We start from the raw sequence: 9,708 nt of genomic DNA on the forward strand, positions 1-9,708 counted from the left end.
TGACCTTGGACAAGTTATTTAATCTTCTAAGTTTTAGTTTCCATATTTTATAAAGTGGAGATAAAAATAGTGCTTAGTTCCTGGGGCTGTAAGTTTAGATCAGATAGCCCGAGTAAAGCATTTACCACCCTCACTGCCCATAAGGGGGCAGGGTGGGGACTTAGGTTACTCACCTGGCAGCAGGTGTGTGTTAGGAGCTGCTGAGTGAAATCTTAATTCTCACAACAACACTAGGCGACAGAGTTTATTATCCCTACTGTATAGGTGAGGAAACAGGTTCAGCGAAGCAACAACTTGCCCAAGGGTACACAGATTTAGCAGTAGCCACAAGGAAAACTAGAAGGAAAGGGCGGCTAGGGGTGAGAAGACTGGGACCTCTCCAGGCAGGGCAGACAGGCAGCCCCTCGGGAATAACTGTGGTTTCGCTTTTTGCTTTTTGCAGAGGAAGAGGGTGTGGCCTTGGAGCCACTCTGGGCTCAGGTCCCGGCCTGCCAGGCTTTTCTGGATAAGCTGTTTCAGTGGAAAGACTCCTTGGAGGCTGGTGGGGTGTTCATCCCATGTCTGTGTGTAATTGGTTGAATAGTGTCCCTCACTACTTAATATGTCCTTCCAGAGTCTCAGGAATAGGGGCTTTACAGATAGAATTAAGGTAAGAATTGAAACGAGATCATACTAGATTAGGATGGGCCCTAAATCCATTGAAACTGACCCCACAGGGACCAAAGGATTCACAGAGACCTTGAGGAGAAGGCCTGTCACAGCGGAGGCAGAGACTGGAGAGAGACATCTGTGAGCCGAGGGCTGCCAAGGATGGCTGGAAGCCACGCAGACTACGAGACACCCAGGGCAGATTCTTGCTCAGGCCTCCAGACGGAACCAATCCTGCCTACAGCTTGATCTTAGACTTCTGGCCTTCAGAATGTGAGAAAAGAAATTCCTTATTTGAAGTCACCGAGCTTTTAAGAATTTGTTTCAATTGTCACAGGAAACTTATCCACCATGTGTGAACTCTGGAGTCTGGTCTCCAGTGCCCCAGGGCACAGCCCACTTTGAGGTACCCTACAATGCTCATAGGATGAGAGAAGAGACAGGGAACCGGGCTAAGGGAGGGAGAAACCAGCTGGTGGGGCGGGGGTGGCTTGGAAAGCTGGGAGTGCAATGCCAGTGGCAGAGAGCTGGGAACAAGGGTGAGGTCAGGAAATATGGAGGAGAGGTGAGGCCAGCAGCCTGTGGCTCCATCTCCTCCACGCCTGGGAACGACAAACAAACAGGGCTGGTGACAGGTTCTGTACTTAAGAGGGAGGGAGAGAATCAGTTCGACGAAAGGATGGTTCAGTCGACCTGGGGCTTATGCTTGCACAGCTGTCCAGCAGACAGGAAGAAGCCACCCCCATGTCACCATCCAACCACTTGGTCAGAGCTATGGTCAGGATGTGGTGGGGGCAGGCTGGATGGTGGCCAGCTATGGTCCTCTGTCCCTTGTCCCTGATCTTGGTGCTCCAGGGTCCTCATTCCCTCTGCCTGAGGCAGCCCAGCAACACCTGGGCCCCTGGGGAATGGCTATGGCTACTCAGTGGCTTTTTTTTTCTGGGGTTTCTGCCTCTCCCCACACTCCCAGCCAAAACCAGGGCCTCATTGTCATAGCAGCAGCCCCTCTAAGCTGGGCGGCTCAGGAGCCTAAGGAGTGGGAGCACCCCTCGCTCTGAGTGGTAGCATCACTTCCTTCCCTCCTTGTTATTGCCCCATTGATAAGTAGAGTAGACCATCCAGATGGTCTACTCCACCCCCTCCAAACTGGCTGCTTTGTGACAGCCTTGACCAACAGCATATACTCTGTTTCCCCAAAAATAAGACAGTGTCTTATATTAAGGTGTGCTCCCAAAGATGCACTAGGTCTTATTTTTGGGGGACGTCTTATCTTTCCTGTGAGTAGGTCTTATTTTCGGAGGATGTCTTATTTTCAGGAAAACAGGGTAGTAGCATCCACTTGTGACCATGCATCAGATCTGTGAGACAGCTGGCGACATCTGCCTGCTCTTGGAGTCATGAGCTTGCATTTGAGAAGCCTGGACCATCCTGCTCTATGGGCCGCATGGAGCAGCGCTGAGCTCACAGATGGAAAGTCCAGCCCAGTTGGACTTTCAGATGACCACAGCCCCAGCTGTGATCTGATTGTAACTGCATAGAAACCACACACACCAAGGAAGAACGGGGCAACTGGGCCCTGTCAATCCACACAACCATGAGAGAGGAAAATAAAGTGTTTTAAGCGAGTAAATCTTGGGGTAGTTAGTTTACATAGTCATCAATTATAGAAATGCCCCCAAAGAGGAACCTCCACATATCCTTTCCTGTTTTCATTCACTGACTACTTGGGGGCAGCAAGTCCACATCCCTCATTAATGATTTGACCCACTGGTATCCTGGTGGTTACAGAGTTGCTAGATGGTCCTGCTCATTTAGGGTTGATAGAAAGCCTTTAAATTAAGATCAACAAGGGCAGCACCTGTGGCTCAGTGAGAAGGGCACCAGCCCCATATACCGAGGGTGGTGGGTTCGAACCCAGTCCTGGCCAAACTGCAACAAAAAAATAGCTGGGCGTTGTGGCAGGTGCCTGTAGTCCCAGCTACTAAGGAGGCTGAGGCAAGAGAATGGCCTAAGCCCAAGAGCTGGAGGTTGCTGTGAACTGTGATGCCTCAGCACTCTACCGAGGGTGACAAAGTGAGACTCTGTCTCTAAAAAAAAAAAAAAAATTAAAATCAACAAATATTTGTAAAGCAGATAGATGTTTGTGGCCCTCTGACGAATGAAATAGGTAACACCTTTTATGGGAAGAGCAGTCACCAACCTTCCAAGTGCTGTCGCACATCTGAACATGTGTTACCCTGACAGCCAAGAGAGGAGGCTAGGAGGGCAGCTTCCTTGGTGACTGAGCAGGAAACTAGATGAAGGCCACACGTGCAGGAATAGCAGAGCCAGGGCTGGACGTCAGGTCATCTGGCTGCCTGTTGCAGGTCTCCATCGCTGCTCATCCCTGCTGCCCCCAGACCGTCTGGATAGCAGTTTAGACGCATATAGGCCCAGTGTCCCAGGCTGGAGGAACAGAGCAGAGGGGGGAGACGCCAAGCACAGGCAGTGGGGTGTTGCAGGTAGGGACCCTGGAGTCCACTCACGGGATTCAACTATGGCTCTGCCCTCAGTTACAACGGCTGGGTAGTTACATGAGCTTGCTGGGCCTCAGTTTCTTCATGTGTAAATAGAGATGCTCTGACACAGGAAGCACTGGCTGCTGTGAACCCAGCAGGAAAGAGGAGGTTTGGGGACTGCTCCAACTGAGAGCACAGAGGAAGTGGCCCTCCCTGATTCTGGAAGCCAGGTCATAAAAAGTGCACATCGTCTGCCTTACTCTCCATGAAGTAGCCTGACTTTCCGAGGTTATCATACTGTGTGGAACCTCAAACTAGACGGAGGCTTCAGGAAGGAAGAACAGAAGGAATAGACAAGGACGCCTGGCCAGCCCGACTGCCTCAGCTTCGGCTGTTCCAGCACCATCTACCATCTGGCTGCAACTGTATAGAAGACCCGGAGCCAGAACCTCCCAGCCAAGCCCCTCCTGAATTCCTAAGCCAAAGAAACCAGGGGAGATAATAAAATAGTTGTTGCTATTTGAAGTCACTAAGTTTTGATGTTACTTGTCCACAGCAATGCTGCATAACAAGAACACGGGTGGCCACAGGGGGAGGGGACATAGTGGATAGGATATTATTCCACTGCTCAACTAACAAAAAAAAATAGAGAACCACCACAAGTGACCTTGTTTTGAATAAACATCTCTGCAGATGCAGTTAAGATTTGGATCTTGAGATGAGATCATCTCAGATTAGGGTGGGCCCTACATCCAATGACCAGTGTTGTAAGAGACAAAAAAGGAGACACCTGGGGACACAGAGAAGAAGTCCGTGTAGGGACAAGGGCAGAGACTGCATGATGCTGCCACACCCACGGCACATGCTGGAGCCTTCAGACTGCGTGGTGCTGCCACAACCCACGGCACACGCCGGAGCCTTCAGGGGGAGCTCAGTCCTGCTGACACCTTGATTTCAGACTTTTGGCCTCCACAGCTATGAGAGAAGAAATTTCTGTTGTTTTAATCCACTGAGTTTGCGGTACTTTGTGGTGGCAGCCCCAGGGAACTAATACAAGGGGCTAGATGCTGTTCCATCACAGTGACTGCATTTTACTGTTCCTAGGTCAGAGGCACAACTACAAACAGAATGCTCCTTAGGGGAACAGAAGGACAGAAGGGTTGTGATCAGGACTCCTCAGATGATGAACGATACCTATTGGCCCCAACTAGAGTGAGGCCCAGTGGTCAGGGAAGGCTGACCTGGAAGCCGAGGGGAGCATCGTGCTGTGGGGATGTGGTCTGTGTATCATAGCTCCTTCAGGAAAGTTCACATAAAACAAAAATAAACCAAAGCATGAATGACAGCGAGGCTTTAACTTCTTGATCTTATGGTTTAGATTATCTCCTTCCAATCCCCATGGTTCATCTTTTTGGCAGAGCATGGCCAAAAACCCTCCTCCCAAAGATCTTGTATGGATTTGGGACTAAATGTCCATCCAGCTGGAGTTGGTTTAACCAAAATACAGTTCTTCATACCAGCATGGACATCTGAAGTGACACCAGGTCTTAGAAAAGTGGCTGCTATGCCAGAGGTGGCAGGTTCAAACCTAGCCCCGGCCAAAAGCCACAAAAAAAAAAAAAGAAAAGTGGCTGCAAACGTCAGTGCTGACAGGGGCCAGGCAGGCAGCAAACATGAAGGAAGAAGGCTAGGTGTGAGAGGCAGTAGGGAGTGGCGGGAGTGGGGCAAACTGAAGTACTCCAATTGTTGGAGGTTGTGGGCCTGGAGATGCCTCATCTTTCAGTTTTCTAAGAGAAGCTGGAAATCAGATTTTTATGTAAAATCTGATGATTAAGTTCCAGCAGCCAATTCAAATGTAAAACATTGGGTGGATAAAATAAAGCATGTCAGTAGTCTGGAAGGGGCCCGCAAGCTGCTGTTTGACATTGCATGTGTGGCTGTCTAACCAAGCCTGGCACTTAGAGATACCTTGCTTGGCTCTCTTCACAGCATTCCTAAAGGGTTTCAGTTCCAGAGGTTCTGAGTCTGCCCTGTAAGGGCCATGCACCTGGTTTCTTTTCTCTACCCTGGGTACAACAAGAGTACAGGTACAATCAGGTACAACCAGCACTCCCCTCCTGTTTCATCTGGACCACTGACCCTAGATCCCAAGAGGCATTCCCCAGGGGCCAGGTCAGGGCCTCCATGGCCTTGCTCAAGCTTCATTGTCAGCCTCCATTCCCCTTTTCACTCCTTGATCCCTTTCTGAAGCCACTTTGGGCACCTCAGTGCTTTCTGAACCCACTGAGACCTTGCAGCCTCCACCTTTTCTCAGGCCATTCCCTCTGCTTATAATTCCTTTCCCTCTGCCTCTGAATTCCTGCTTAGTGCTTCAGTCCCTGCTTGAATCTCACCTCTGACTCCCCCCCAGATTCTCTCACCCCAGTCCCAGCTCATGTGGGATCCCTGCTTTGTGGTCTTTGTTCCCAGGCACTTTGTGTACAGACGCCCTCTGACTTAACGATAGTTTGGCTTACAATTTTTCACCTTTACAGTGGTCTGAGTGCAATACATATTCAGTAGAAACTGACTTTGAGGGCGGCGCCTGTGGCTCTGTCGGTAGGGCGCCGGCCCCATATACCAAGGGTGGCGGGTTCAAACCCGGCCCCGGCTGAACTGCAACCAAAAAATAGCTGGGCGTTGTGGCGGGCGCCTGTAGTCCCAGCTACTCGGGAGGCTGAGGCAAGAGAATCGCTTAAGCCCAGGAGTTGGAGGTTGCTGTGAGCTGTGTGAGGCCACGGCACTCTACCGAGGGCCATAAAGTGAGACTCTGTCTCTACAAAAAAAAAAAAAGAAAAGAAACTGACTTTGAGTCCCCATATAACCATTCAGTTTTTCACTTTCAGTACTCAGTACATCACATGAGGTATTCAGCACTGTATTATAAAATAGTCTTTGTGTTATATGGTTTTGCTCACCTGTAGGCTAATGTGAGGGTTTGGAGCACAATTTAAGAAAGGTTTAGGCTAAGCTGTGATTTTTGGCAGGTTCAGGACATTAAACTCATTTTCAACTTCATGATATTTTCAACTTACAATGGGCTTATTGGACCTACAATAAGTTAAACAGTGTCTGTACTGCCCCTGTAACTGCAATCCTCTATCTTAGGGACTGGTTGACATTTCTGTCTCACCAATTAGGTTGTAAGTATCTTGGGGGCAGGGACCATGACTCAGTTTCCCTTATAATTTGTGCCTGGCATACTAGGAATCTGTTGAAATGCCTGACAAGGCAGGAAGCTACAGTATAAAGAGGCAAAGAACTCACCTGGGTTCCTGCCGGCTCACGGGAGGCAGAGCTGGACAAGCAGCCAGCTCCTAGTCCAGGAGTTTCCTGGCACACGTCGCCAAGCACCCGGCTCAGCAGAGGGGTCAGTGAGCAGCAGGAATGAGGGGCTGGGTGACACGTCTTGGACGGGCGCCAGGGCTTTGCCCAGAAACAGAAGTTTTAGAGACTCAGTAGCTGCAGAAACATGAAGAGAGACACAGGCCACAGAGATGTTGGGATGGACAGGTGAGAAAGTTCCGGAGCAGAACCAGCCTTAAGGGAATAGGGGACCCAAGAAGAAATTGATGGAGACAAATTCTGTGGGCAGAATCCACTGAAAACCATGAAAAAAACTGCAGTGAGAGAACATCACAGCCTGGAAAAACAGACTACATATCAAGGACTGTCAGAGTGACTTGAAGAACTGCCCACCTGCACCCTGTCTGAGGACAATGGGATTAGCAAGTCTGGCCGTCCTAACCATCAGTCTTTCCTCAGCTCCCACGATCACGATTCTCCCAGCCCACTGCCACGAAGATGATACTCACTCCCATGTACATGGGGCTTTACACGTTCCATAGCACAGGCTATGGGCTGAATAAAAAAGGCATGTGGAGAGATCCTAACCCTCGGAGACCATATTTGGCAGTAGGGCCTTTGCTGATGTAATCAAGTTGGGGTCATACTGCCTCAGGGTGGGCTCTAGATCTTACAGGATTGGTGTCCTTATCAGAAGGCCATGTGAAGAGACGCAGAGCACAGGGAGAAAGCCATGTGACGATGAGTGACGCTGCTGCACCCACAGAACACCAAGGACCACCAGCTGTCACCCAAAGCCAGAGGGGCAAGGAAGGACTCTTCCCGGGAGGAGACAACATGGCCCTGCTGACACCTTGATTTTGGACTTTTAGCCTCCAGGACTATGAGAGAATAAATTTCTGTTGTTTTAAACCACCCTGTTTATGCTGATTTATTATTGCAGCAGCCCTAGCAAACTCACACCACATGTTTGCATCTATTCTTTGAATCCATCTTCCTACTCCCCTGCCAGATGCTGAACATGACTATCTGTGCTAGGTTCCCTCCAGGGAGGCCCAGGGGTCCCATCTTCTGCTATTCACTTCCCTATGCAGCCAGTCTTCTTCCACACTAAGAAGGGCTGGCCATGTAACCAATACGGTATCATGGAAATAACCGTCATGCCTTCCCCAGCTGTTTCAGCTCCTGCCTTCTCCTCTCTTGGATCCCTTTCTCTGGGGAATGCCCACAACCTTGTCCTGAGACCAAATAGCCTGTGGAGGGTGAGGAGCTGAGGCCCCAAGCCAACAACCAGCTTCATGAGTCACCTTGGAAACATCAGCCCACCCCAGTCAAGCCTTCAGATGGTGGCAGTCTGGGCCCACATCTTGACCACAGCTGCATGAGACACCCAGAACCAGATCCCCCACTTAAGCCTCTCCCTGGCTCCTGACCCACAGTAACTACCCAGGTGTTTATTGCTTTACACCACTAAATTTTGTGGTAGGCTGCTAACACATTTGTCCAATCCCATCAGAGGCAGCGTGTACACTGGTTAAGCAAATAAGTTGGCTGGGTGTGGTGGCTTGTGCCTATAGTCCCAGCTGCTGAGGAGACTGAGGCAAGAGGATGGCTTGAGGCCAGGAGTTTGAGACCAGCCTGGATAACTCCCGCCTGGGTGACAGAGGGAGACTCTTGTCTCTATGAAAAAAAAGGAAGTAAAAGTCAACTATCACTTACTAGCTATTGACTTTAAATAAGTCACTTCAGCTTCTCTGAGGTTCCTCATCTAGAAGCAGGTAGAAAAACTATATCCATTGCACATGACTGTTGAAAAGAGCAAAGGAGTTAATATTTAACTTCTGACGATCTCTGTGGCATAGTGAATGTTAGTTATTATCATACAGGTGGGAAAACAGCTCAAGAATAGTGAAAAGACATCTCCAGGGCAACACAGCCAGTGAACTCAGCAGCAGGCCGACTCGTGAACCTGGGCCTCCTGATTCCCTGTACAGTGCTCCCAGTTTAACTGACACCTGGAAGGAGAATGGCCAGGGAAGTCAGATCCTCTGTGAGTCTGTAACTTCTATCACTCCATTTCGCTGCAGGGTCCCCTCAACAGATGGCTTGGGGCACGGAGGCTGTGCTGGGGGCAGGGAGGGCTGCCAGATGGGTCAGACTGTGGCTGTAGGCCTGGCCCTGGGGGCAGGAAAGGTGCAGAGGAATGGGTTGGTGCAAGAACGGCAGACAACAGGCTGGGCTCCCTGCAAGGGGGGCTTTTCTGAATCACATCTCATTGCCAGAGCAGGTCCAAGGGCAGGGAAGCTGAGCTGCTGCTTGCAGCCAGGTTGGGAAATGGCCCAAAGAGCAGGCCGACTGTTTTGAAATGCAATACAGCATTAGGGCGAAAGGGCTGTCGGGAGTAAATCCCTGTTGCTGCTTTAGTTTAAGCAGATCAAAATGACCTTGGAAAAGCAGAGGCCCAGGAAACATGGGTCCTCTAGAAGAAGTGCCCGCTCCCTTTTTTCTTGTAAGTCTGTGGCTCCTGCCTCACACCTGAGAACAGGAAACAGTGAATGGTCTGAGTGAATAAGGCGAAGGCAAAAAAGCAGAAACAAGAGAAGAACGTGGCCTGTGCGATTGATTTACCTTTGAAAGAGCACTAGTACCTACGAAAATCAGATGCAAAGACACTCCAGGTGTGCTAGTAGCTTTCCAAGGCCTCCTCATGGCCAGGTGTAGCCCTTTGGAAAAAAAACATCAGGGAAGGTTAGTGAGTGTAGCTTTTTTTTTAATTGTCACCAGGACCTAAAGTGCCCCCACAAGCATCTAAGGTGCTGGGATCACAGCTGACTTGGTTTATCATTTCTATAAAGAAGAACTTGGGCATGAGAGGGCAAGACCAGAAAGTAATTCAGAGATTCTGATAACTGCCTTTGATGTCTAGGAAGACGCAATCTGTCAGGAGCCAGCTCCAGGAACATGTTCCTGAGGGTTTGTTATTAGGACTGATTTGCATTTTTTCTTGTTATGCTCTGCTACTGTCCTGGAGCCTCTGTGAGTCTGGCCAAAGCTCATGGCAGAGCCTCTCCTTTACTCTCACACTTGCCTCCCCATCATAACTCCCCTTCCCAGGAACGTGTCCATTTAATCAGATTGCCCTGCTACTACAAGCCATCTGCATTAACCCTCCCGGGAGGCTTCCACTTGTATTCAAGATGGATTTGTATCTCTGTGG

The 9,708-nt window shown here is 49.8% G+C and overlaps 1 long non-coding RNA gene across 1 annotated transcript; it reads right to left on the reverse strand.

The window, feature by feature from the left end:
- Nucleotides 1–1,950: 1,950 nt before the first annotated feature.
- LOC128570303 (uncharacterized) lies at nucleotides 1,951–9,193 on the reverse strand. Its single transcript, XR_008375545.1, has 3 exons — nucleotides 9,120–9,193; nucleotides 6,453–6,647; nucleotides 1,951–4,121 (listed from the first exon to the last, which is right to left on the reverse strand). It is a non-coding gene; the product is annotated as an uncharacterized LOC128570303 (long non-coding RNA).
- Nucleotides 9,194–9,708: the final 515 nt, after the last annotated feature.

This window comes from Nycticebus coucang, chromosome 18, assembly GCF_027406575.1.
Source record: "Nycticebus coucang isolate mNycCou1 chromosome 18, mNycCou1.pri, whole genome shotgun sequence".
Taxonomy (NCBI): domain Eukaryota; kingdom Metazoa; phylum Chordata; class Mammalia; order Primates; family Lorisidae; genus Nycticebus; species Nycticebus coucang.